Here is a 25,596-nt window from a genome sequence, read left to right as displayed (position 1 = left end):
TACTTCTGTGGAAAATTCTCTTATTTTCAATAAGATTCGGGACTGTTTTCGGCACCGAACCACTGTAGTGAGTTTTTCTAATATATAGCATATTGACGACAGTAGACAAGTGCTAGCAATTCCGTGTCCCCCAGAAGAGCGATTTAAAATTCCCAAAAAATACAAACAAAGAACCTATGTGCCACCACCACTTTAGGCCCTGAGGTTATACAGTCAATGTAAAATTGAAGCCTCTTGAGGTGTTGGCAAATCGTGACACGCTGTATTTACCTAGCTGAATGGTCACTCACCGTTTAAAAAAAGGAAAATAATCATAACCGTGTAACGCCTGTAATACTGGTGCCAATCGATTGACATCTTGACAGTTTACGGCCAGTCAACACCGTATGACCAATAAATAATTTCGTTCCCAAATTCTCTAGTGCCTGTTCGAATAAAAATACTGGAAACTGAGTTATTATTGCTCAGTGGTAAATAACCGTCCGCTCCTCTACACCAAGAGCTCACCAGACTTTCATCATAGCATGTGCAAAACCTTCAAATCGACACCGCGAACACAAGATTCGCTCAGAGTGCGATAACCACTTAAACAAGAACGCAGCAATACTCAATTTCACGTGAGCTTGCTGCACAGGAACAGTTACGAAACATGGAACAATCCAGATCAGCATTCGTCCTTAAATCGAATCCGAATCAACAATAAGTTCTTGATCCCAGTACAGTCCCAACAATGAAATAAACCTACCACCCGATGAATTATTTAGGCTCCCTCTTTATCATCACATAGTTAGATCTCCTTTACTAGCAATTCAGTGATTCACGATGGGAACCAATAGACGGCATTTCACTGACGGTACTCGCACAGCTAAACACATCAGGTACCTCTAGCTAGTAGTTCCTCTGAACTTTAAGTAACCAAATTCTGTTATTACTGCGAATTCTACTACGCCTCTGTCACTATTCGTAATTCAGTTTCTTCACGATAACTCTCCCTCTGAACTGACCATAAGATCCATGTTAAACGATTTTGGAAACATTTGCACAAACAGACGCACAGCCATACCATTACTTTTAACAATTAGATAATTATTTTATATGGCCGTCGATCCTTATTCTCGTGGCCGGCTGCTGCTCTTATACGACTTCGCCGTTAGAGATGCTAATGCTGTCCGCCATCAATGTAGGTAAGAAAACTGCCGCTCGAAATATGAATATTGGTCGTCGCTTCTGCGTTAGTGCTCTATACTATTTTAGCAAATGTATATGTACGCAACATTTATAATTGTAAATGTTATCGCCCGCTGCGGGCCCGGGAGTTAGAGTAGGCCCGAGGTAATTTATTGTCACATTTTCTATAAACTTCCGGTTAATGTGTATCTCATATGTATTAAAATCGCAACCCCACCCCCTCACCCTCTCCCGCGTACCATGCACCATGGACCTTGCAGCTGCTGCACAGGCTTGCGTGCCTCAATCACAACGGAGCGATACATGTTGAGAGGCTAGACGAACGTGTGGTTCCTTAAATGAGGAGGCAGCAGCAGCAGCAGCAACCTTTTCAATAGTTGCAGGGGAAACAGTCTGCATGACAGATTGATCTGGCCTTGTAACATCAACCAAAATGGTCTTGACGTGCTGTTACTGCGAACGGCCGAACGCAAGGTGAAACTACAGCCGTACTTTTTCCCGGGAGCATGCAGGTCTACTGTATAATTAAACGATGATAGTATCCTCTTGGGATAAAATATTCCGGAGGTAAAATAGTCTCCTACCCGGATCTCTGGGTGGGGACTACTCATGAGGAAGTCACCATAAGGGAAAGCAAAACTGGCATTCTACGGATCGGAGCCTGGAATGTTGGATCACTTACCTGGGCAGGTAGGTTATAAAATTTGATTAGGAAATTGATAGGTTAATGTTAGATAAAGTGTAAATTAGTGAAGTTCGGCGACAGGAGAAACAGGACTTCTGGTCAGGTGAATGCACGGTTGTAAATACAAAATCAGACAGATGTAACGCAGGAGTAGGTTTAATAAGGAATAAGAAAATAGGAATGCGGTTAAGCTACTACGAATAGCATAGTGAACGCATTATTGCAGCCAAGGCAGACACGAATCCCACACCCACCACAGCAGTATAAGTTTATATTTCAAATAGCTTCAGAAGCTATGAAGTGATTGAAGAAATGTGAAACACAAGAAATTTTTGTGATATTTCAGGATGACGGAAATTTAATAGTGATGAGGGACTGGAATTCGATAGCACAAAAGGAAGAGAAGGAAAATTACTAGGTGATCGCGGACTGGGGGAAAGGAATGTACGAGAGCCGTCAGGCAGAATTTCGGACAGAGCTTAATTTAATCATCGCTAATACTTGGTTTAAGAATCAGGAAAGAAGGTGTACACAAGGAAGAGACCTGGAGACAGTTGAGGATATCAGACATATAACTGTAAATATGAGATTTCCAGGAGCAGATGTAGGCTGTGACCACAATTTATGCATTATGAAATGTAGATTAAGACGGAAGACACTGCAAAAAAGTAGGAAATTAAGGATATAGGACATGGATAAGTTGAAAGAACCAGAAGTTCTTGAGAGGAGCATTAGGCAACGATGGACAAGAACAGGGGAAAGGAATATGATAGGATATGAGTGGGGCGCTATGAGAGAGGAAATAGTGAAGGGAGGAGAGAACCAAATAGGTAAAAAGATAAGCTCTATCAGAAATCCTTGGATATTAAACTTAACTAATGAAAGGAGGAAATATGAAAACTCCAGTAAATGAATGAGGCAAAAGGGAATACAAGCGTAAAAAATCACATTGACACGATGTGCAAAATCGCTAAGCCGGGATGGGTAGAAGACAATTTACAAGTTCCCAAACGCCTGTATTAGTTAACGAATGAACCTCTGGGCTGAAAATCAGACGTTCGTACGCTGTACCCACACAACAACTTACGCTTATTATACACTTCTTTGTTAAATGTTCGTTTTTAGTCGCGTTCATTTGATTTCGTCACTTTTTCAGGCAACGGATCTGGTCTGGGAGACCCCACTTCCTTTGCGGCCAACTTTTCCTGATAATTTTCTTTTCTACTAGCGCTTAAAGGCCAACGGCCTTGCCGCAGTGGTAACACCGCTTCCCTTCCGATCACTGAGGTTAAGCGCTGTCGGGCTTTGCTAGCACTTGGATGGGTCACCACCCAGGAATGTCGAGTGCTGTTGGCAAGCGGGGTGCACTCAGCAGCGCTTGTGAGGCAATTGACGAGCTACTTGACTGAGAATCAGCGGGACCATCCATGAGAAGTGACTACAGCAGGGAAAGCAGTGTGCTGACCACATGCTCCTCAATATCCGCATCTTTTGACGTCTAAGATCTGAGTAGGACACGATGGCCCGTAGGTACCGCTGGGCTTTCAAGGCGTTTTCGGACTTTGTTTTTGTAAGCGCTTACAACAACAGCGTTCATGTTGACACTGCACTCGAGAGACGTTTTCTGCACAGTAAACAACCAGTTCCAAATACAAACTGGCGTTTGTGGAAATGATTCAATTCAAGCCATTGCCCCATTATCTACCAACTTCATTACTTGACTAGAATACAAATGAAGCGTTGAGACTCATAAGGGGATAAAGCACACAGTTGTCGATCTCACATTTAGGTGAACATCAGAGCAATCAATCAGACAGCTTTTCGTGAAAGTTCATATGTACAATGTGGACCTACAGCACAGATAAGCATGACACACCAAAAGATCAACAGATTTCAGGAGCATGAATAAATGCTACAGTTTTACAGTCGACGATGATGTGTTTTACGGTTCTCAGCGCCTTAAATGGATTACTGCATGTTGAAATCGAAAACTTAATATACTATACCTCATTCAAAATCCCACAAAATAGGTTTTTCTATCAGTATAACATATAGTGATGTCCGAACTAATTTTGCTCCACAGTGAACGAATTGACGTATCTGAGCAGTGTGCTACCGTCTAGCGGGATTTATGCCAAGTGAACGTGGATAAAAGTGTGCTGGAGTGTGCTACCACCTGGTGGCATTGACCCAAACTCGTAGTTGAGTGGTGAGGGCTAGCTGTGCGCGCCGTAAACGTGCACGTTGTTTATCAAATCTGTTTGTATTTGGCCCATAGGGCATATACGTCATGCCAGTTGCGCATGTGCAAAAGCTCCTTCAAACGTACACCTGAAGGAGTGCTCGCGACCCTGATGCGAAGTTTCATTCAGTCTAGAGGAGTAGCAGCGTAGTATATCGCGGTAGATTTAGTGCTGTGTCTTTCAGAGTACCAGATCTGTATTACATTTAACAGCATTCAAAGAAAAATAACCAATAAATCTGCAAGGTGACAGGGTGTTCACGTGCTCTTGTGCTCTCCCACAGTAGCCGCCACTGAGGTGCACCCCGGATAACACAAAATGGTCTACAGATGATGTAAAGATGCATTTCGCAAGGGGAACTCCCTCTCGCACCCCCTCAGATTTAGTGGTAAGAGGGCCCAGTGGATACCCGTCAAAAACGGAACACAGATCAAGCATGAAATAAGGAAGAACGTGTAACTAACTGTGAAAAAAAACGTAAGATAGAAACAGTGGTCGGTCCAAGAACAAGACGTGCAGCACTGAGGAGCGTAGAAGAAACACAGCGTCCGGGTGGAGTGGTTACGTTTTTGGACTACGAAATGGGAGAGCCTTGTTCAAAGCTCCCTTGTGATATTTTTTCAGCCGTTCGCTGTATTTAATTTTGTGTCTTTTTCATGGTGTAACGTCCGTTTCCAACAGCGAGGTATAAGGAAGGGACCTATAATGAAGTTTGATTCTACACAACTACTCTACTGGCAGCCGAAAGGAAGTGGTTTTCGAATGGGAACAGCAAATGTTTGATGACAAGGCGTCAAGTCAACAGAATCCTCCACTGGAAAACACGCCTGATGCGTCATACACGGCACTAGTGACATTACGCGTGTCATACGGTAGGAATCCCTTATCGACACACCTAATTCAAAAAGTGGTTCAAATGGCTCTGAGCACTATGGGACTTAACATCTGAGGTCATCAGTCCCCTAGAACTTAGAATTACTTAAACCCAACCAACCTAAGGATATCACACACATCCATGCCCGAGCCAGGATTCGAACCTGCGACCGTAGCATTCACGCTGTTCCGGACTGAAGCGCCTAGAATTGCTCGGCCACCGTGGCCGGCTAACACACCTAATTTGTACGATGCAGTGGTTAGCACACTGGACTCGCATTCGGGAAGACGACGGCTCAATTCCGCGTCCGGCCACTCTCACTTAGGTTTTTCGTGATTTTTCTAAATCGCTTCAAGAAAATGCCGGAATGGTTCCTTTGAGAGTGCACGGCCGACTTCCTTTCCTATCGTTCCCTATTCCGATGAGACTGGTGACCTCTCTGTTTGATCTCTTCCCCCAAATCAACCAAACCTCTTATGTGTACGACTGGTATGTGTGTGAGATATGCCTCCTTGTACGATATAGGTATTTCTATAAATGTTAATGTGATCATTCCCAAGGAAATGATGAAAACAAGCTGCAACAACTCATTGCAACAGTTTCACAGTCAGACAGTTTCTCTGTGCTCTGTCAAAACATATATTTTTCACGTTTTTTGAAGTGGCGTTACATTTTTGAAGTTTTGGATCTTGAATTTCTTTGTTGTAAAACAGTTAACTCCTGTTTATTGTTGTTTCCATTGCTGTAAGACGTCTATGTGTTATCTAGCTCTCTCTCAGTATTCGTCACATTTGCTTACGACGGTTAACGTATTCTTACCACATGACTCTTTTCTATAACCGAAGACTGCAGAGAGAGAATAAACATTTCAGTGACCGGACGGACAGTTAATAATGTCGTGAAAAAAATTAAATTAATAGTAAGAGGGAGCTCCTGCTTTTCAGAGAAACAGCGTGATGACTTACTTTTTTTGGCATTTTCTTCGTTATTGTTCGATGTACTTGGTCGTAGCGGACGTCACGTGACATCCGTCGAAGTTCGTTGTCGTCCCCTCACTCAGTTTTTTATTACACAGACCAGCCAGCTCTCTGACCGAACACGCTGAGCTACCAACCACCACTCCATTGCTCTTTCATCCTGCTCTAATTGCGTTTATTGTCCTTGGACTGTTCACCGTTTCTATTTTGCTTTTTTTTCACAGTTCAGTACACCTTCTTCCTGTTTTAATGCTGGATGTGTGCTCAGTTTTTGACGTACTATCCACTGGGTCATCGTACCACTAAATCTGCAGGGTGTGCGATGGAGAGGTTCCCTTGTCAGTATACTCGATCCGGAGTCAAAACACTAAAATGATTGTACACTTTGTGATCAAAAATATCCGGACAACCCCAAAAACATACGGTTTTCGTATTAGATGCATTATGCTTCCACCTACTGCTAGGTACTCCATATAAGCGACCTCAGTAGTCATCAGACATCGTGAGAGATTCTTGGGACGTACAGCGGAACTAAGGACTTCGAAAGTGCTCAGGTGATTGGGTGTCATTTGCGTCATACGTCTGCACGCGCGATTTCCACATTCCTAAACATCCCTAGCCCCACTGTTTCCGATGTGATAATGAAGTGGAAATGTGAAGGGACACGTACAGCACAAAAGCGTACAGGCCAACCTCGTCTGTTGAGTAACAGAGACCGCCGACAATTGAAGAGGGTCGTAATGTGTAACAGGCAGTCATCCATCCAAACCATCACACAGGAATTCCAAACTGCATCAGGATCCAGTAAGGTGGGAGGTGAGTAAAGTTAGATTTCATGGTCGATCGGCTTCTCATAAGCTACACATGAAGCCGGTAAATACCAAACAATGCCTTGCTTGGTGTAAGGAGCGTAAACTGGCCGATTGAACAGTGGAAAATTGTTGTGTGAAGTGACGAATCACGGTACACAACGTGGCGATCCAATGGCAGGGTGTGGGTATGCCGAATACCCGGTGAACGTCATCTGCCAGCGTGTGTAGTGCCAATAGTAAAATTCGGAGATGGTGGTGTTATGGTGTGGTCGTGTTTTTCATGGAGGTGGCTTGCACCTCTTGTTGTTTTGCGTGGCACAATCATAACACAGGCCTACACCTTCTTGCTTCCCACTGTTGAACAGCAGTTCGAGGATGGCGATTGCATCTTTCAGCACAAGCTAGGACCTGTTCATAACGCACGGCATGTGGTGGAGTGGTTACGACAGTAACATTCCTGTAATGGACAGGCCTGCAGACTCCTCACCTGAATCCTATATAACACCTTCGGGATGTTTTGGAACGTCGACTTCGTGCCAGGTGTCACCGATCGACATTGATACCTCTCCTCAGTGCAGCACTCCGTGCAGAATGGGCTGCCATTCCCCAAGAAACCTTGGAGCACATGACTGAAAGTATGCCTGCGAGAGTGGAAGGTGTCATCAAGGCTAAGGGTGGGCCAGCACCATATTGAACTCCAGCATTACCGATGGAGGGCACCATGAACTTGTAAGTCATTTTCAGCGAGGTGTCCGCATACTGTGGGTCACATAGTGTAACTCACAATTATTATTACAACGGTACTTCTTCATATGTTTCATTTCAAGTAGTATACAGTCACATATTTAAATGTTGAAAAACATTCTGAATATGTGTGAGTGTGATGTCCAGCATTCATTGAAAGGTGTTGCACAGGCCGAGCGGTAGAGTACACGGCGACCATGGAGAGAGCGCAGTTGGCAAGCTCTGAGAACGCAGCCGGCGCCTCCGGGGAACTCTTGAGTGACAGGCGCGGCGTATCAAGGGACAGTTGGGAGGCAACGCTTCGTCTCGCAACATCCTCCGCCGCAGACTTCTCACACCACACAACAGCGAGGCTGTCAGCCTGGAACGCTGCGCCCTTACCGCCCCCACTCTCCTACACCCACCTACCCACCCACCCACACACACACACACACACACACACACACACACACACACACACAGCATCCGCTGGCTCGAGATTAACATAGAGCAACTACAAAGAGCGATACCATTCCGAGAGGCAATGCCAATCAAATCCAGAAAGAGTAAATACACCGTTGTGCAAAACTTAAGGACTAAAATAATTTTCGCGTGATGTATCGCTGACAAGTGACATATCTCGATGAAACTTGGACCATATATAGAAAGAACTGCGGTGGAGTAGTACAGAAACACCAATGAGACGAACCGAAACGACATTTTTAGTGAAAGACAATAATTGTACTAAAATCACCGTGATTCATAACGGACAATGTCCCTGTGTGAATTTCGTGTTCCCACCTCTCACTGTAAGAGGGTAAACACCAGGATTGTCAGATACTATCTTTTGGTGGTGTTATGATGTGGGCATTCATAAAGTTGCATGGGCGTGCTGACCACGAGATCTTCTAAATGCGGTACACTCACTAGTCAACGTTATTTTGCAGAGTACTGTGTATTGTATCTTTATACTGGGAACCTGGAAACGACTGAGAGACTTCGACCCGCCGTACCCCTCAGTGATTCACAAATCCACAACAGGCCACACAGTGCACCCACCCCACGGCCGCCCCACACCGAACCCAGGGTTATTGACACAGTACTCCTTCCACATGTGCGTGTTTTTAAGTGTGCACTCCATTCTTTGCCTCAGTCGGTGAAAATCGAATTCTTATAGGAGCACTCTGTTGTCCGTCTGTCTGTCTGTCTGTTAAGATTCCTTTCTCTCAGTCACTGGCAGAGGTATAGTTTAAATTTATGTCAAATACTAAGATATGCGGTCCCTTGGCAGTGCAAAAAGCTAACGCTTCCAAGTCAATGCAATCAAAAGATGTGCCAATTTATGTCACATATTTGCATGCTTGTGAACTTACTCATCAGCTCCTAGAGACGACCTGCCTATATACTTAACACTTTGCTGTCCGGCGGCAGCACAGTGCTGTCGTGCGCGAAATAGCGGTCAACGGCCGGCGACACCACAGTGGTGTCGTGGGCATAGAATTGCGCAGTAGTCTCTGACAGCACTTAAGAATCTTTTCTGCTGGTGTAGTGTTATACACATCAACAAGTTCTTTGTTTTTATAAGTAATTGTGCACTTTCATCATGGCAGACGAAAGAGACGATACGATTATTTACGATGGAATCAAAAATATCAAAAATATGAAAGTGAAGCAGAATAGTCGGAAGATAGACAAATACACCCAAGAAGAATTCGGCGAAAGCTACGGTTCCCATCTGATTCGGATGAATCAGACGAACAAGACAGACTATGACTTACTGAGGACCAATAATAAATTTGAAGAATCTCCGGGTCCACACATATTTCCAAAAGCTACACAGAGCGTCGTGGATATCGTAGAATTATACACTCCTGGAAATGGAAAAAAGAACACATTGACACCGGTGTGTCAGACCCACCATACTTGCTCCGGACACTGCGAAAGGGCTGTACAAGCAATGATCACACGCATGGCACAGTGGACACACCAGGAACCGCAGTGTTGGCCGTCGAATGGCGCTAGCTGCGCAGCATTTGTGCACCGCCGCCGTCAGTGTCAGCCAGTTTGCCGTGGCATACGGAGCTCCATCGCAGTCTTTAACACTGGTAGCATGCCGCGACAGCGTGGACGTGAACCGTGTGTGCAGTTGACGGACTTTGACCGAGGACGTATAGTGGGCATGCGGGAGGCCGGGTGGACGTACCGCCGAATTGCTCAACACGTGGGGCGTGAGGTCTCCACAGTACATCGATGTTGTCGCCAGTGGTCGGCGGAAGGTGCACGTGCCCGTCGACCTGGGACCGGACCGCAGCGACGCACGGATGCACGCCAAGACCGTAGGATCCTACGCAGTGCCGTAGGGGACCGCACCGCCACTTCCCAGCAAATTAGGGACACTGTTGCTCCTGGGGTATCGGCGAGGACCATTCGCAACCGTCTCCATGAAGCTGGGCTACGGTCCCGCACACCGTTAGGCCGTCTTCCGCTCACGCCCCAACATAGTGCAGCCCGCCTCCAGTGGTGTCGCGACAGGCGTGAATGGAGGGACGAATGGAGACGTGTCGTCTTCAGCGATGAGAGTCGCTTCTGTCTTGGTTCCAATGATGGTCGTATGCGTGTTTGGCGCCGTGCAGGTGAGCGCCACAATCAGGACTGCATACGACCGAGGCACACAGGGCCAACACCCGGCATCATGGTGTGGGGAGCGATTTCCTACACTGGCCGTACACCTCTGGTGATCGTCGAGGGGACACTGAATAGTGCACGGTACATCCAAACCGTCATCGAACCCATCGTTCTACCATTCCTAGACCGGCAACGGAACTTGCTGTTCCAACAGGACTATGCACGTCCGCATGTATCCCGTGCCACCCAACGTGCTCTAGAAGATGTGAGTCAACTACCCTGGCCAGCAAGATCTCCGGATCTGCCCCCCATTGAGCATGTTTAGGACTGGATGAAGCGTCGTCTCACGCGGTCTGCACGTCCAGCACGAACGCTGGTCCAACTGAGGCGCCAGGTGGAAATGGCATGGCAAGCCGTTCCACAGGACTACATCCAGCATCTCTACGATCGTCTCCATGGGAGAATAGCAGCCTGCACTGCTGCGAAAGGTGGATATACACTGTACTAGTGCCGACATTGTGCATGCTCTGTTGCCTGTGTCTATGTGCCTGTGGTTCTGTCAGTGTGATCATGTGATATATCTGACCCCAGGAATGTGTCAATAAAGTTTCCCCTTCCTGGGACAATGAATTCAGGGTGTTCTTATTTCAATTTCCAGGAGTGTATATTGGGAACGATTTATTTGAATATTTTAGGAACAAAATCAACACGTATTACGGTCAAAATTTCAATAGAAGGAAACTGACTAAAAAAATGCCAAATTTGTCGACGTTACGGGACCCGAACTTAGAAAATTGTTTGGACTTGATATCCTCATGAGAATTGTAAAAAAAAACAAGGATCGATGATTACTGGTCAAAGAATCCGTTGATAGACACACCGATATTTCGCAAAATGATGTCCTGCATCCGATTCAGACAAATACTATCATTTTTACATTTTTTCCTACTGCAACAATAAACCGGATAATGCCGACCGGCTTTTCAAAGTTTAATTCGTAATTGATTATTTTTCCCAACAGTATAAAGAAATGTTTAATCTAAGACAAAACATCTCAATTGATGAAGGAATTTTACTGTAGCGTGGACAGTTAAATTTTAAAGTTTAAAATCTGTCGAAAATTACGGAATATGGCATACTTATCGGATGCTGTGTGATTCGAGTACGGACAACCTTCAGCAAAAACATTGATGGCACTATTGACATCTTCTTATGGAAAGTGGCATCAATTATTATAACAGTGTAGAATTTGCAGGGAAGTTACTTGAAAAGAAAATTCGAGTTTATGGAACGATATGGCAAAGTAGATTTCCGGAAAAATTGAAGGGCGCAAAAGTCAATGTGCTTGAAGCCTTTCATCAACGGAAAGGTGACAAGCGACCGGCGACAACCCAAGTAACCCGAATGATCGCTGCCGGCTCCAAGTGAACACATTTGTACGAGACGTGCGGACGGGAAAGTGATGTCTTTGTTTTTTTGTACAGAACCCTCAGAGCGCGTGTCCTCCTCGCACTTGTCCGGTTGTTTATGGTTACAGGGAGCGACTGCCCCGCCACAGTTTCGAGTCCTCCCTCGGGCATGGATGTGTGTGCTATTCTTAACATAAGCTAGTTTAAGTAGTCTGTATGTCTAGGGACAGAAGACCTCAGCAGTTTGGTCCCTTAGGAATTCACACACACATCTGAACATTTGCACGACCGCGTCGAGAAGCGCAGGTGAAGGAGCTCTTGGAACGAGAGGATATTTGGCGAAGGGACTGCCCTAACCGTTCCTCCGAGTTCCATTCCAACGAGCACTTATGGATGTCAAAATCTTTTACAAGGCTGCGAAACAGCAACTGTGTAAATGTGAAGAGCTTGAAAAATCAGCCAACCAGCTGCAAAACAAAGGATTATTAGCCCTTGACCTAGATTTAGATGTTTTTAAAAATATCTTCTTCAGAAGGAGTGGGTCTTGTTACATCACATGATGGTACATTAGGTTAGATGACGCCGATCTGCTGTTGTCATATATAAAAGAGACAAAACAAGAAATATCCCAACCCATGTCTTTAGATAGCAACCAGACTACATACATCGTACTTCAGAATGAATACTAACTAGTACATGCCCACAGGTAGAGGCTCTCGTCAGCATGAAATTGTTACAGGAGTCACAGCATAAATTAATTGCATAAGTTACGCGTAACCAATGCTAGAGACTAAGGCCCACTATCTGTCTAAAGCCATGACTTGAGATATTTCTTGTTTTGTCAGTTTTATATACGACAAGAGTCGCTTGGCTTCATCTGATCTAATGTTCCATCATATGATGTAACAGTGTAACAGGGCCCACTCCTTGTGAAGAAGATATTTTAAAAAATATCGAAACCTAGGTCAAGGGCCAATAAACGTATGGATGTGTTAAGTAGACATGTTGCAGGACATCCACATGCACCAACGATCTTCCAACACTTGTCAAGCAAGCTGCTGGAGACCTCCTTATCAGCCTTTAGCCAGCATGAGAGCAGGTTGCAGAGCCGTCCGTAGTGATGACACATCCTATTAAGATCTATGTACTGTCTTTGTAATGTTGCTTTGATTTCATTGTAATTATTTTCCTTGAATAGAATTGTCATTTCTTTTCGTCTCGTCAGGTCTTTCAATTAGCTTCTGTTCTATACTGCAACTGTTCTTTCCTTTATAGTCCTAGTTTCATCGAGCTGTCTTGATTGGGAGCGACGTATCATACCTAAGCTGCTTTCGTCCTTTACTTTTTGCACACATGTTACCAGCATGGTTTTCGCTAACCATTAAGTTTCTGACGTAAGCAAGTAATTTTTAGGGCTGGGAACCTCAACCGGCGAAGACGAAACACTTGCGAGATAACTTTGTTGTCTGTCTGTTCGACAGTTAAAAACACTTTTTCTAGGGAAATCTGACACTTATGTCGCATACTAAGGTTCATAGTCCATGGCGACACAAAAAATCCTAAGCTTTTTAAGTCAATACTATCAAAATTACGGCCACTTATCTCACGTATTTTGATACTTGCAAACTCGCTCATTAAAATCTACAGGATACTTCCCATTGACCTAGAATCATGTTATTTGACGAGAACCGTGGTTGAAACATAAGTATAGGAAAAAATCAGAAACTTGTTAATTTGTAATTGTCATATGAACAAATATTTCTTTTTATCGTTTGTTATCCGGCTCCAAACTCAAAATTATAACATTCTCGACATTCTGGGAGTTTCCAGGACCGATATCCTGCCAGTATAAACTTCGATAACAGGCGAAAGTCGAAATTTTACATTCCCGGATGGATGAACTGTATACGCACGTAATTAATTTTGTACAGAACCCTCTGAGTGCGAATCTATAGCCTCCAATTTTTCTAATGGCACTGTGTTATTGGAAAGAGGCTTCGAAGGGAACTACACTAAGTTACATATGTCGCACTTGATGAAGTAGTGACAGCAGAGTAGCAAACAGCTGTCCAGACGTCACGAGAAGAGGTCCAACAAACTTCTGCCCGGCTCTACGAAATATAAGCAAACACACAGGGCGGCTCTGCAACGGCTGCGACTCGCAGTGTACTCCTCTAATCAAAGCTAGAAGAAGGCCACTGTGCGGGAGACAGCTGTAGATCGGCTACAGATGCCGCCGCTTTGCGAGCTTTCACTGTGCTCTGTGTTCGCACTTTCGGAGAGAGGCTGTCGCAGGTTAAGGGATGCCGAAACTCAGGAAACAAACCTCGGGAAATCGAATCAGGCGACAGATCATGAAAACATTATGGAATGAACTGTGAAAGTAAGGTTAGAGAAGCTACTGATTAGTGTGTCAACATGCCTCTTACAGTCTTATGCCGTGTGCCCATTATCACTTTACGGCAGTAAGATTTTTCTGTACAGGAAGTAACTAGTCCACCGAAACCCGTACATAACGGGGAACGTATTCGGCATTCAGATGCTGTCGTGAGATGCAAAGTATTGAACATTTGCCACTTAGTACTTAGCTGTTGTCACAACATCAACTGGTGAGCGCTACCTATACGTCACAGCTAGTATGGTTCTTTTGGAGAGTGCAAGGGAACTGCGCGTTACTTTTTTCGAGGAAACTGAGATGTAGGCGACTGATGCTGCAGAGAGCTGCTGTCACAAATCACTAACATGTTCCAAGTGATAGTGTCAGGACACCGACCACTCGCGTGACAAACCACGCCCTCTTCCACACACACACTTACAGGAACGATCGCTTACACTTCCCGACTGTAGCAGCTTTGGATAGGGAGGCGGTTTTGTAATTAGATATTTTACTATTGTTTCGAGTAAAGCTATGCTCAGCAGCCTAGATGAAGTCTTCAGAACCTCAGCCAGGGCAAACGAAGAAGGTGAACGTGTTAATGGAACATATCCGTGTCATGTTTCTTTTGCTGATGGCAAACTGCCTCAAGTGGAGATAAACGTTACTAACTAATGGACGAAATTCATACAGCAACGTGAGGGAATAGGTGAGAAAACAGCAAAATCTGTTACAATACAAGGTTCGACCTAAATTTTGATGACTTAAAAACAACTTCTTCAAAAGGATCAATGATTAGTACCTAAAATGGTTAACATTATGTTCATACTAAAATACAGGTATAAGGCAAAAGTAAAAACTAATCATTGACTTACAAACAATTTTTACACTTATTGCTTAGATGTAGTGAGATTACATCAGATATGTAGCTATAAGGGACAAATGACGATCAAATTAACATCCTTAATAATAAAACCACAAACTATCGTGCTGAGTGTCATTAGAAAGAGCTTCACAATAATGTGCATTGACGTCGCTCATTGACAACGCGACTCTGTAGCCAGTCTGCTAATTCTATGTGATACACTACATAAAAACAGTACTGATAAGAAATAATTTGAAACAAAATCTAATTCACTGAACCCGTATACAAGAGGATTGGGTTAGGGTTGTGGGGGTGGGGGGAAGAGACCAAAAAGCGAGGTCATCGGTCTCATCGAATTAGGGAAGGATGGGGAAGGAAGTCGGCCTTGCCCTTTCAAAGAAACCATCTCGTCATTTGCCTGGAGCGATTTAAGGAAATCATGGAAAACCTAAATCAGGATGCCCGGACGCGGAACTGAACCGTCGTCCTCCCGAATGCGAGTCCAGTGTGCTAACCACTGTGCCACATCGGCGTATACAAGAAAATCACTTGACTAACTCAGATGTTGATAAAATTGTGTTCAGTGACTGTCCTAATTATTTTATAGAACAAACAGATGGTACTTTCAAAATAAGAAACGAAGAACATTTTCCTGGAAAGGGAGTTGGAAATGTATACAACTGAATATTTGCCGAACACTTGCTACGTCTCGAACAGTCGCCGCAGAGACTTGAAAAGATGGTGCGTAGGAAAGTTAAAGGCTACAGATTAGATTTGTTGGTGGAAATGGGTATCGTTAAATATTTCTCTTACAACGACGGTCTTATTTTAAATGAACGAGTTCGACTTCAAAATAGAATTTTTTTAAATCGTTTCAAGTCCTTATTTTTGATATACCTTAGTCATCCAGACTGTAAGGAAGATGTCATTTTCCTCTTTATCCATTTTCCTGGTATTATTGCCTCCTCCAATGAGATGATTGAACATAAGGAAAGTGTTTAGACTTTCACCTTCCCTATTGTATCAGCTTGTATTTCGGTTTCGCTACAGACCGATCATTAACTCCTATTGTTTGTGGATACAATTTTACTGTATTTTGTAACTTTAGCATAAGTTCTGTGGATTTGTTGCTACGAATTTGTAATGACGATTACACTGCAGCTAATTAAATCCCCAATCCCCTTCCCTCTTACCCTTATCTTCCATCGTTTACCATCATTTCACATTCTCCTTCTCCACATTTTTCGCTTGTAAACGATGTTCTTAAAGTTATTTTATATTTGACTTCATACATTGGTTTCCATAACATTTTTCTCGGTGATAACCAAATAAAACGCCGGATGTTTGTCTTTTATACTACCATGCGGGTACCAAGTCCCTCTTTTCTACATCAACATTTTAATAGTGTAGCCGTTTCCTAGCTGTGTTAGTGTTATTATTCCCGCACTTATTACTCGCATACATGTACTGTCTTCTAGCTTCAGAATTTTCCTTAACTCAAGAGCCATCGACGCAACTTCAGTTCACTAACTGCTTTCGTGAAGCACTTTCTAATGAAAGTCATCATCATATTTTGTGGTTTTTATTATTATGGAGATGAATTTGTTTTTAATTTGTACCATATCACTACATATTTAACGTGCCACCACAACATTATGTAACCTGTAAAAAAAATTGTTTGTAAGTCAGAGATTTGCTTTTATCTTTGCCGTATAGATGTATTTTAACATGTACAAATTAAGTGTTAATCATTTTCCTTCTGAAGAAGACTTTTTAATGATGTCTAAATATAGGTCAAACCTTGCAATATTTCAACAGATTTGACAGTTTAGCCGTTTCCTACACGAAGAGGACATTAGAGCTGCTGCCTCCAGCAATGATCAAGATTTCATGGAGAAAATTTGAATATAAAGTTGAAAACCAGTTTCAGTAATATTAAAATGACACATAACCAATTCTAGAAAGGAAAACAGTATAAATTAACACGGAAGTCTTAAAACCGGTAGAGGAGTTTCTGTATTTAGGGCAACTGAAGAATGTAACTAGATGTACTCGAAATAAAGAGAAATGTAAAAATGAATAGTCTAACGAATACAAAACATGCACTGAAAGTAATTGGAAAAAGACAAAAACAACGAGAAGCACCAGAAATGAGAATAGCGAGAGTCTTAACACCAAAATTGGTGATGACGAAGTAGGCAGAATTAAGGAAGCAAAATAACATATGGCAGGCAAAGCAGCGAGTTAAAAAGCAGGCTAAGAGAGGCAAAGTAGGCATTTCTGATTAAGACAAGTCTACTGGAATCAAACACAGGCCTTAATTTGAGGAAGAAATTCCTGAGTGTGTATGTTCGGTGCACAATATTGTATAGTAGCGAATCACAGACTATGGAAAAATCGGAACTGAAAATAATCGAAGAGTTTGAGATGTAGTACTATTGCGGAATATTGAAAATAAGATGGTCTGATAAGATAAGGAATGAGGATGTTCTCCTTAGAAAGGAGTAAGGGAGGAAGATATGGAAAACATTGACTAGAAGAATGAACAGGATGATAGGGCATGTTTTAGATCATCATGGAGTAACCCTCGTGGTACTAGAGGGAGTTGTAGAGAGTGAAGACTCCAGGGGAAGACAGAGATAGGAATACATCATGGAAATACACTGATAGAAAGAAATTTCAAGAACAAAAAATAATTAATGTAGAGTAATGAAATTTTTGGAATACTTCTGTCTAGGTAACATATTTAAGTGATGAACGTCGTAAGATCACAAGTTAGTATAAGTACGACATAAGCCATTGTAAATGTGAAATACTGGTACATCAATAACCGATGTAACTGCCTGAATTTTGAGTGCAAGCTTGCAAACGTAGATGCACTGTGTTGTACTGGTTCCAGATGTCAGTTGTGGGATTGAGTTTTATGCCTGTTGCACTTGGTCGCACAACACAGGGACGATTACTGATGTTTGTGGGCGACGCTGTAGTTGTCGTCCGATAACGTCCCGTATGTGTTCGACTGGAGACAAGCCTGGTGATCGAGCAGGTCATGGCAATATGGCAACAATCTGTAGAGCATTCTGGTTACAACAGCAGTATGTGTGCAAGTATGATCCTGTTGGGCAGCACCCCCTAGAATGCTGTTATCAATGACAGCAGAAAAGGTAGAATCACCAGATGGACGTACAAATCCACAGTCTGGCTGTTATACGAAATCGCACCACAGATCGTAACTCCAGTTGTAGGGCCAGTGTGTCTAGCACGCAGACAGGTTGGCTGTCCATCCTCACGTAACCCGTGGTGAAGTCTTTAGTGTGTCTTTACACAGCGGTTGAAATGTTCATTTGTCTGTCCCTGGAACTTAACGTGACGTGGCGTGAAATTCCACCCACAGCTGTGGCTAGAATCCACACTCTCTTCGATAGGTACGGCAAGTTGGAAAAATTGAATGTCGTATTGGTTATCAGATTTACTTAGAAACGTTTAGTCGCGTATCTGGATTAATTTCTTTCACTTATGCACTATCAAATCATTGTAAGGATAGTTCACCAACCTCGGTTTGACTTGCAGCTCAGGGTTAGACTTCTCTATGGTCCAAAAACAATAATTAAATCGCTACAGCTATATACTTTCAGGAAGATTCGGAGTACTGGGCTGATAAATGGACACCACCAACGGTTAGGACACCGGCTCTAGCTGCCTCCTAGCTGATTCGGCCATCTCCACACTGCAACGACAGGAATATACTGAAGTCAAAGTCACTAAGGAATAAGTCACAAAAACATAATGTTTCCGTGGTAACAAGTGTACACTCAGAGACAAAAAAAGAAAAATACGACGCACCATTATCTGAAAACTACCTGAATGGGACGGATATTTGTAAATCTGACGTACATGTACCGACAAACAAATGATTACAGTTTCAGAAAAATTGGATAATTTACTCAAGAGGCAGAGCTTCACAAATTGTCAAGTCAGTAACGCGTTCATCCATTTCTGCGCCTTGTACAAGGAGTTATGCGGCCTGGCATTGATTGATGGAGTTGCTGGATGTTATCTTGAGGAATTTCGTGCCAGATCATGTCCAATTGGTGCATTAGCTCGGCAAAATCGCTAGCTGGTTGGAGGACCCTGCCCATAATACTCCAACCGTCCACAATTCGGGAGAGATCCGGTGACCTTGCTGGCCAACGTAGGGTCAACCACGATCTGCAACAAATGATGATGCCCAAGTAGGTGTTTTAGCTGCTGTCGCGGCTAATCCGCACATCAGTAGCATACAAATTGCGCGAGAATCGGGAATCTCGAAAACGTCGGTGTTGAGAATGCTTCATCAACATCGATTGCACCCGTACCATATTTCTATGCACCAGGAATTGCAAGGCGACAACTTTGAACGTCGTGTACAGCACTGCCACTGGGCACAAGAGAAATTACTGGCGATGATAGATTTTTTGCACGCGTTCTATTTAGCGACGAAGCGTCATTCACCAACAGCGGTAACGTAAACCGGCATAATATGCACTATTTGGCAACGGAAAATCCACGATGGCTGCGACAAGTGGAACATCATCGACCTTGGCGGGTTAATGTATGGTGCGGCGTTATGCCAGGTAGGATAATTGACCCCTATTTTATCAATGGCAATCTAAATGTTGCAATCTATGCTGATTTCCTACATAATGTTCTACTCGTACCGATGCTACTACAAGCTGTTTCACCGCATGACAGAATGGCCACGTACTTCCATCATGGTGGATGTCCGGCACATAGCTCGCGTGCAGTTGAAGCGGTACTGAACAGCATATTTCATGACAGGTGGATTGGTCGTCGAAGCACGTTCACCGGATCTGACGTCCCCGGATTTATTTCTGTGGGGAAAGTTCAAGGATATTTGCTGTCGTGGTTCAAATGGTTCAAAATGCTTCAAATGGCTCTGAGCACTATGGGACTTAACATCTGTGGTCATCAGTCCCCTAGAACTTAGAACTACTTAAACCTAACTAACCTAAGAACGTCACACACATCCATGCCCGAGGCATAATTCGAACCTGCGACCGTAGCGGTCACGCGGTTCCAGACTGGAGAAGCGCCTAGAACCGCACGGCCACACAGGCCGGCCGTGATCCACTGACAACATGCGTCAGCGCATCGTCAATGCAGGTTCGAACATTACGGAAGGCGAACTACTCACTGTTGAGAGGAATGTCGTTACACGTATTGCCAAATGTATTGAGGTTGACGGACATCATTTTGACCATTTATTGCGTTAATGTGATACTTACAGGTAATACGGTGTAGGAGTATGCGTTCTCAGAAATAAGTTGACAAAGGCACATGCGTCACATTGGAACAATGTTCGAACGTACCTACGTTCTGTATTTTAATTTAAAAAAACCTACCTGTTAGCATCTGTTCGTCTAAAATTGTGAGCCATATCTTTGAGACTATTACAGCGCCATCTATCACAAAGCGAAAAAACTGGCCCAACTAAAGCATTCATATTTCTTGACGTACTACACGGATATGTAATAAAAAATGGGGGTTCCTATTTTTTTAAAAAACACAGTTGATATCCGTTTGACCAATGGCAGCGCCATCTAGCGGGCAAACCATAGCGCCATCTGGTTTCCCCCATCAATCTAGACAAGCTTTGTTCTTTGTAGTTTTCTCGTTTGACGCTTGTTTCGTGAGATATTTGGCCAGGTCACGATCAATGGACCACCCTGCATACGAAAAATCATGGAAACCATCGAACAGCACGAAAATCTGCGAGCCCTTAAGCCAACCTCTTAGCTTCAGGCCACAATTCATGTGGAAAAATTTCTGGAGGACTGGTGCATCATTTCCAGTCTGAACAAGAACCGCCGTCTCTGAGACACCACGAACTGGCTCCACCGTCGACATCTAGACTGTGCTTGTCAATACAAGGTCTGAACGTTTGTGAAATCAGTGCGTTACTAGCAAGTATCTTTAGATTTTTGAGTGCTCGTCCCGGAAGTGCCCAGCTGGAGGAGGAACTCTGACTGGCTTGGACTATTGGTAGGAGAAGATAAGGAGGGAATAAGTGTGGCAGTCAGCAAGCGGAAGCAATCGGAACGTAAGAGCGCAGTGACTGGCGGGGCAGACCGCTGCGAGTGAATTTATTTCTGGCCGCACCTCTTGTAGCAGCGCTCAGGGAACACTCAAAGTGCGCCCACTAGAGCTGCCCCACGTTTATCTGGTGGCGAGTGCTGCGCGGGCGCGTCCCTTAAGAGCCGCCGGAGGGCGCCCCAGAGTGCCGCAGCGTGGCCGCAGTGTGTGCGTGTGTCTGAGGGAGGGGAACGTCTGCGACGGCAGTCGACATAAGAGTGACCCCGCGCGAAACATTGTGACAAAGAACTCTGGCGATCAAACGTGCTCCACCGTTAAGCGACACAGTACAGACTGCTATGTACTATAAACGAGTAGAGAAAAGTTTCAACAATTCCTAGAGCCGTCACGGACAATTTAGAGTTATTAAGAGTAACAGACACTTTGAGTTTTTTCTTGCCTTTTTCCTTATATAGAGTGTTCATAAAGTTATGTTATTATTTTTAAAAAAATCAGTACTTGGGAACTATTTGAGATACAGCACTGTAGTTTGTTGTAAAACGTTTAATACGTCTCAGTGTGTTACAGTTACGCCAGAATTTCAATTTGTGCCCCTCTCGACGTTATCAGACCGTCAAGGCGATATTCGTGCTCTGCCCATGTACTTACTAGCACTGCAGCATCAACAGTTCTGATTCCTTCATTGCTCCGTGAATTCTAATTGTAATTTACTGGTGTTGTGTACATGCGGTCCTTGATGTAGCCCAACGAAAAGGTGTCTCATGGTGTGACATAGGAACAGCGCAAGGGCCACGTGATGGGACCATAACGACTCATCCAACTCTTATAAAATGTCCAATTCAGCCCATATCATAAGTTCAAATTCTAATGTGAGGTTGCACCATCATGCTACTGCAGCTCACACACTCCGCTTTTGTTATCTTACTGTCTGTACCACATAGGTTTGCTTCACATACTACTCTGAAAGCTTCACTGTCGCCAACCTATAAGTAATTGGTAAACCATAATTACGTTTATTGACACGTCTTTCATACATTTTTATTATAGCTTGCAGTACGATGCCTCCAGTTGCTCCACTGAAATTCTTGCTGTATGATTCTTTGTGACTTTACTGCCAGTCTTTTTCTTATATTTTATATTCTAAAGGTGTTCTTTTTTTTTGTTGAACAGGAGTGGCCATATTTTGACATACATTGAACATCTAGCACTTTCCCATTGTCAATACCATGATGCAATACCATGAAGAGAAATATGTTCTCTCTTCATCCAGGAACCATCTACTGACATAGTAAGACATGTGCAAATTTTATTGTAATGGTCCGCCCCGGTAGCTGAGTGGTCAGCGCGACAGACTGTCAATCCAAAGGGCCCGGGTTCGATTCCCAGCTTTCTCTGCCCAGGGACTGGGTGTTGTGTTGTCCTAATCATCATCATTTCATCCCTATCGACGCGCAAGTCGCCGAAGTGGCGTCAAATCGAAAGACTTGCACCAGGCGAACGGTCTACCCGACGGGGGGCCCTAGCCACACGGCATTTAATTTCATTTCATTGTAATGAACATTTCCTGAGGCCGCTTTTGACATGTGATGGTTGCATTCAATTTTGAGATGTATACACAGTTATGAACTTATGACATCAAATTGCGGCACAGGATGAGGCAAGTTCAGTACAGCTCTCAGAGCATAAGCAAACCTTAACTTTGCCTTACAGTTTCGCACGCTTTTGATGAATAAAATAAATAATATGCATCCCAGTTAGTGCAATTTAAATTGGTTACAATTATACTTCTTTGTATTCCTATAATTTCCAATTTGCCGCCGGCAGTAACGGACTACTGGAAAAATGAGTTAATCTTGGAAGATATAGTGCTAATATCGCTCAGTCTAAACCCAGAAGTCTCTTGTCGACGTGAACTATGAGACTGTGACAGAAAATCAGAATACATCTTCTTCCGAAAACCGTTTCATCAAGTTAGCCTACAGACGTATCTTGGGTTGTATTTCCTTTAGAAACGATTCCAGGGAAACTTGTGCTTCTTCCCTTGTAAGCGGGGCGTAATTGTTGTAATATTGCACAGTTTCAATCAAAACTGACACATTCACCCTGTGTAAACACTAATAATCAAATCACTTGCAGTAGTATTTCAAGAAACGACAAGCACAGATCTAAGACTTGTTTACATTGTTTATTCATGGAATAAGTACCATCTGTGACTGACTCCTTTAGGTACAACAAAGATATTTCAGTACTGGAGCGCACAGTGGTCAAATATAAAACGATATTGAAACATGCAAGGCTTGCCAATAAATCTTAAATCAATACTGTAATTCAGAAAAATCTCACAAAATCGTCATCTTCCACCTCTTAAGTGAAAGAGTAATGTGAAGGACTACCTATCTGGATATTTCTCAGTGGGGAGCAGAGGGTGAAACAGACACTGCAGAAGGTGTGTTTGTCAGAAAAGGCAAGGTTGGGCAGCTTTGTGGAAGAGAAACCGAACTGTTGCAGTCTCCAGCAAAGAGCTGCCAGCTCCACAGCACAATGACGCTGTCACCAACAGTTGCTGAGTCTGCCAGCAGGCATCACGTCACCAGGCACATTTCTAATAACATATTATTCCAGCTTGTAACACTTGTAAATACAATAATTAGGTGGGTATTAACCTCTGAGACACAGATGGCTGCAGTTTGCTACGCTGTATGAAGGAAAGGTGCCACCACTCTCCTGAAAACCCCTCCAAGTACTTTTTAAGTGGGAGTTTTTGATTTCTCAGAGAACTGTAGTACAAGTTCAGATTTCCATTTCATTATGTTATGACCTTTCTTGGATATACGTATTTCCACTTTAAATGCATGGGACTTTCAGTTGCAGACATTATACTCTATGCCATCCTAACCTCCTAACCTCTCAAATTTCACTCCCTGTACACTTACGTACTTTCACCATACCAAAACCTATACTAGGAACAGTTACAGAGCAAGAAAGGAACCTCCTGGAATCAACTTATCGTGCTAAATGCCAAGATTTCCCTAGAGAACTGTGATCGGCTAGAAAAGAAAATAATTACATTATTTGCTCATGCCTCATGTTCTTTTTACTTCATTAACAGTGTCGCTTTAATCACTTAAGCTATTGCTGGAACAGATGGTATTATTTACAACCTTACTTTGGCATAGACACTAGCTGCTAATCTCAGTGCCGGCCGCGGTGGTCTCGCGGTTCTAGGCGCGCAGTCCGGAACCGTGCGACTGCTACGGTCGCAGGTTCGAATCCTGCCTCGGGCATGAATGTGTGTGATGTCCTTAGGTTAGTTAGGTTTAAGTAGTTCTAAGTTCTAGGGGACTAATGACCACAGCAGTTGAGTCCCATAGTGCCCAGAGCCATTTGAACATTTTTTTTGCTAATCTCAGTATACATATTTACGGTATCTCGTTCAGGTGTCAATTGCACTTAGCTCTCTCCATGAAGCTGAGAGTCTCCTTTCAGCATTGTTGTTGAAAGTAAAGCAATTTGTGTTCACGTTAGCCTGGTGTAGTATGAATATTGATGATTTTATTTCATGACAAGTCAGCGCTATACGCCTAAACCAAACCTGATGGTTGGAGCGGTCGCACCTCGAATAGTGAGTGGAAGTAGTGATTGTTGTTACCCGGCACGTTGCCAGGCACGGAGTGTTTTCGTGGAGTATACAGTTTTACGACTTCAGGTGGAGCTGGAACGCCGAGGAGCCAACTGAGCATGTTTATGAAGATGAGTGTTCCTCTTGTCAGTATGTTTTTAGAAACAAATAGTTACTTAATCCGTCTACTACGATATCATAGCTACAACACCATATCAAAAATCAGTTACTGAACAGTTGCTGTGGTCATAGTAAGAAGACGATTTTATGACAATTTATTTCTTGGTACAGCCAGAAAATAATAGCACTTCCTACGTCTGAATTTTTCCCACCAAAGAATTGTAAGAACATTGAAAGTAAATGATTTTATTACTCGTGTAGTACATATCATACAATAAAAACTGGAGAACAGGGTGCAAATCAGTTTAGTTTCAGGAAGAAAATAAGTACCAGAGAAGCAGGCCTGACATTGTGATCAGTAATGTACAATTACCAAGAAATAATCATCAACACCCGCGAAACACAATGGGAAGAATAACAGTGAAATGTGAAGAAAGAGAAGATAATTCAAGCAAGGGGGTACGGTAAGTTTGCAGCCTTTCTCCACTGTTGTTCAACTCGTGAAATGAAAAATGTGAAACAAAATACCTGAAGCAAAATAAAAACATCAGGGGAACAGATAACTACGCTAAGGTTCACATATGAGAGTAAGAAACATCTAACACACTTTTTGGAATGAACAGACAACATACATACTACAGAGTATATATTATGCATCAACAAAACAAAGACTATATTGATGAAGAGTAATAGAAAGCATGGCAAAGAACTTGCTTGACAACAATGAGCGTAGATAGCGGGACAGGGACCAGTCCCCTCCCGCAGCCATGAAAGTCCAAATATTGTAATGGCTTTGGCATTAAATTTTGCCTGTCGAACGCTTACAATGACTGTTAGATTGCGAAGTTTGGCAGCGGCGTGTAGTTATAGGCTATCTAAGTTGAGATTCGGCTCCCTAAATCTTATCGATACATGTCAGTACTACATGTCGACTATATTATGTTTACAACTGCTGCCAACTTCAGTGATCTAAGAGCTGTAGCAGTACA

At 43.3% G+C, this 25,596-nt stretch overlaps 1 protein-coding gene and 1 pseudogene across 1 annotated transcript in view; one reads left to right on the top strand and one right to left on the bottom strand.

Moving 5' to 3' along the window:
* Nucleotides 1–25,596, bottom strand: part of LOC126355224 (prolactin-releasing peptide receptor-like) — a 377,459-nt gene that overhangs the window by 302,963 nt on the left and 48,900 nt on the right. The gene's annotated exons all lie outside the window — the stretch shown is intronic.
* On the top strand, nt 3,111–3,229 carry LOC126357328 (5S ribosomal RNA; annotated as a pseudogene).

This window comes from Schistocerca gregaria, chromosome 3 (assembly GCF_023897955.1).
Source record: "Schistocerca gregaria isolate iqSchGreg1 chromosome 3, iqSchGreg1.2, whole genome shotgun sequence".
Taxonomy (NCBI): Eukaryota; Metazoa; Arthropoda; class Insecta; order Orthoptera; family Acrididae; genus Schistocerca; species Schistocerca gregaria.
The sequence above is the reverse complement of the archived record's forward strand: the minus strand, read 5'-3'. Positions and strand labels throughout refer to the sequence as shown.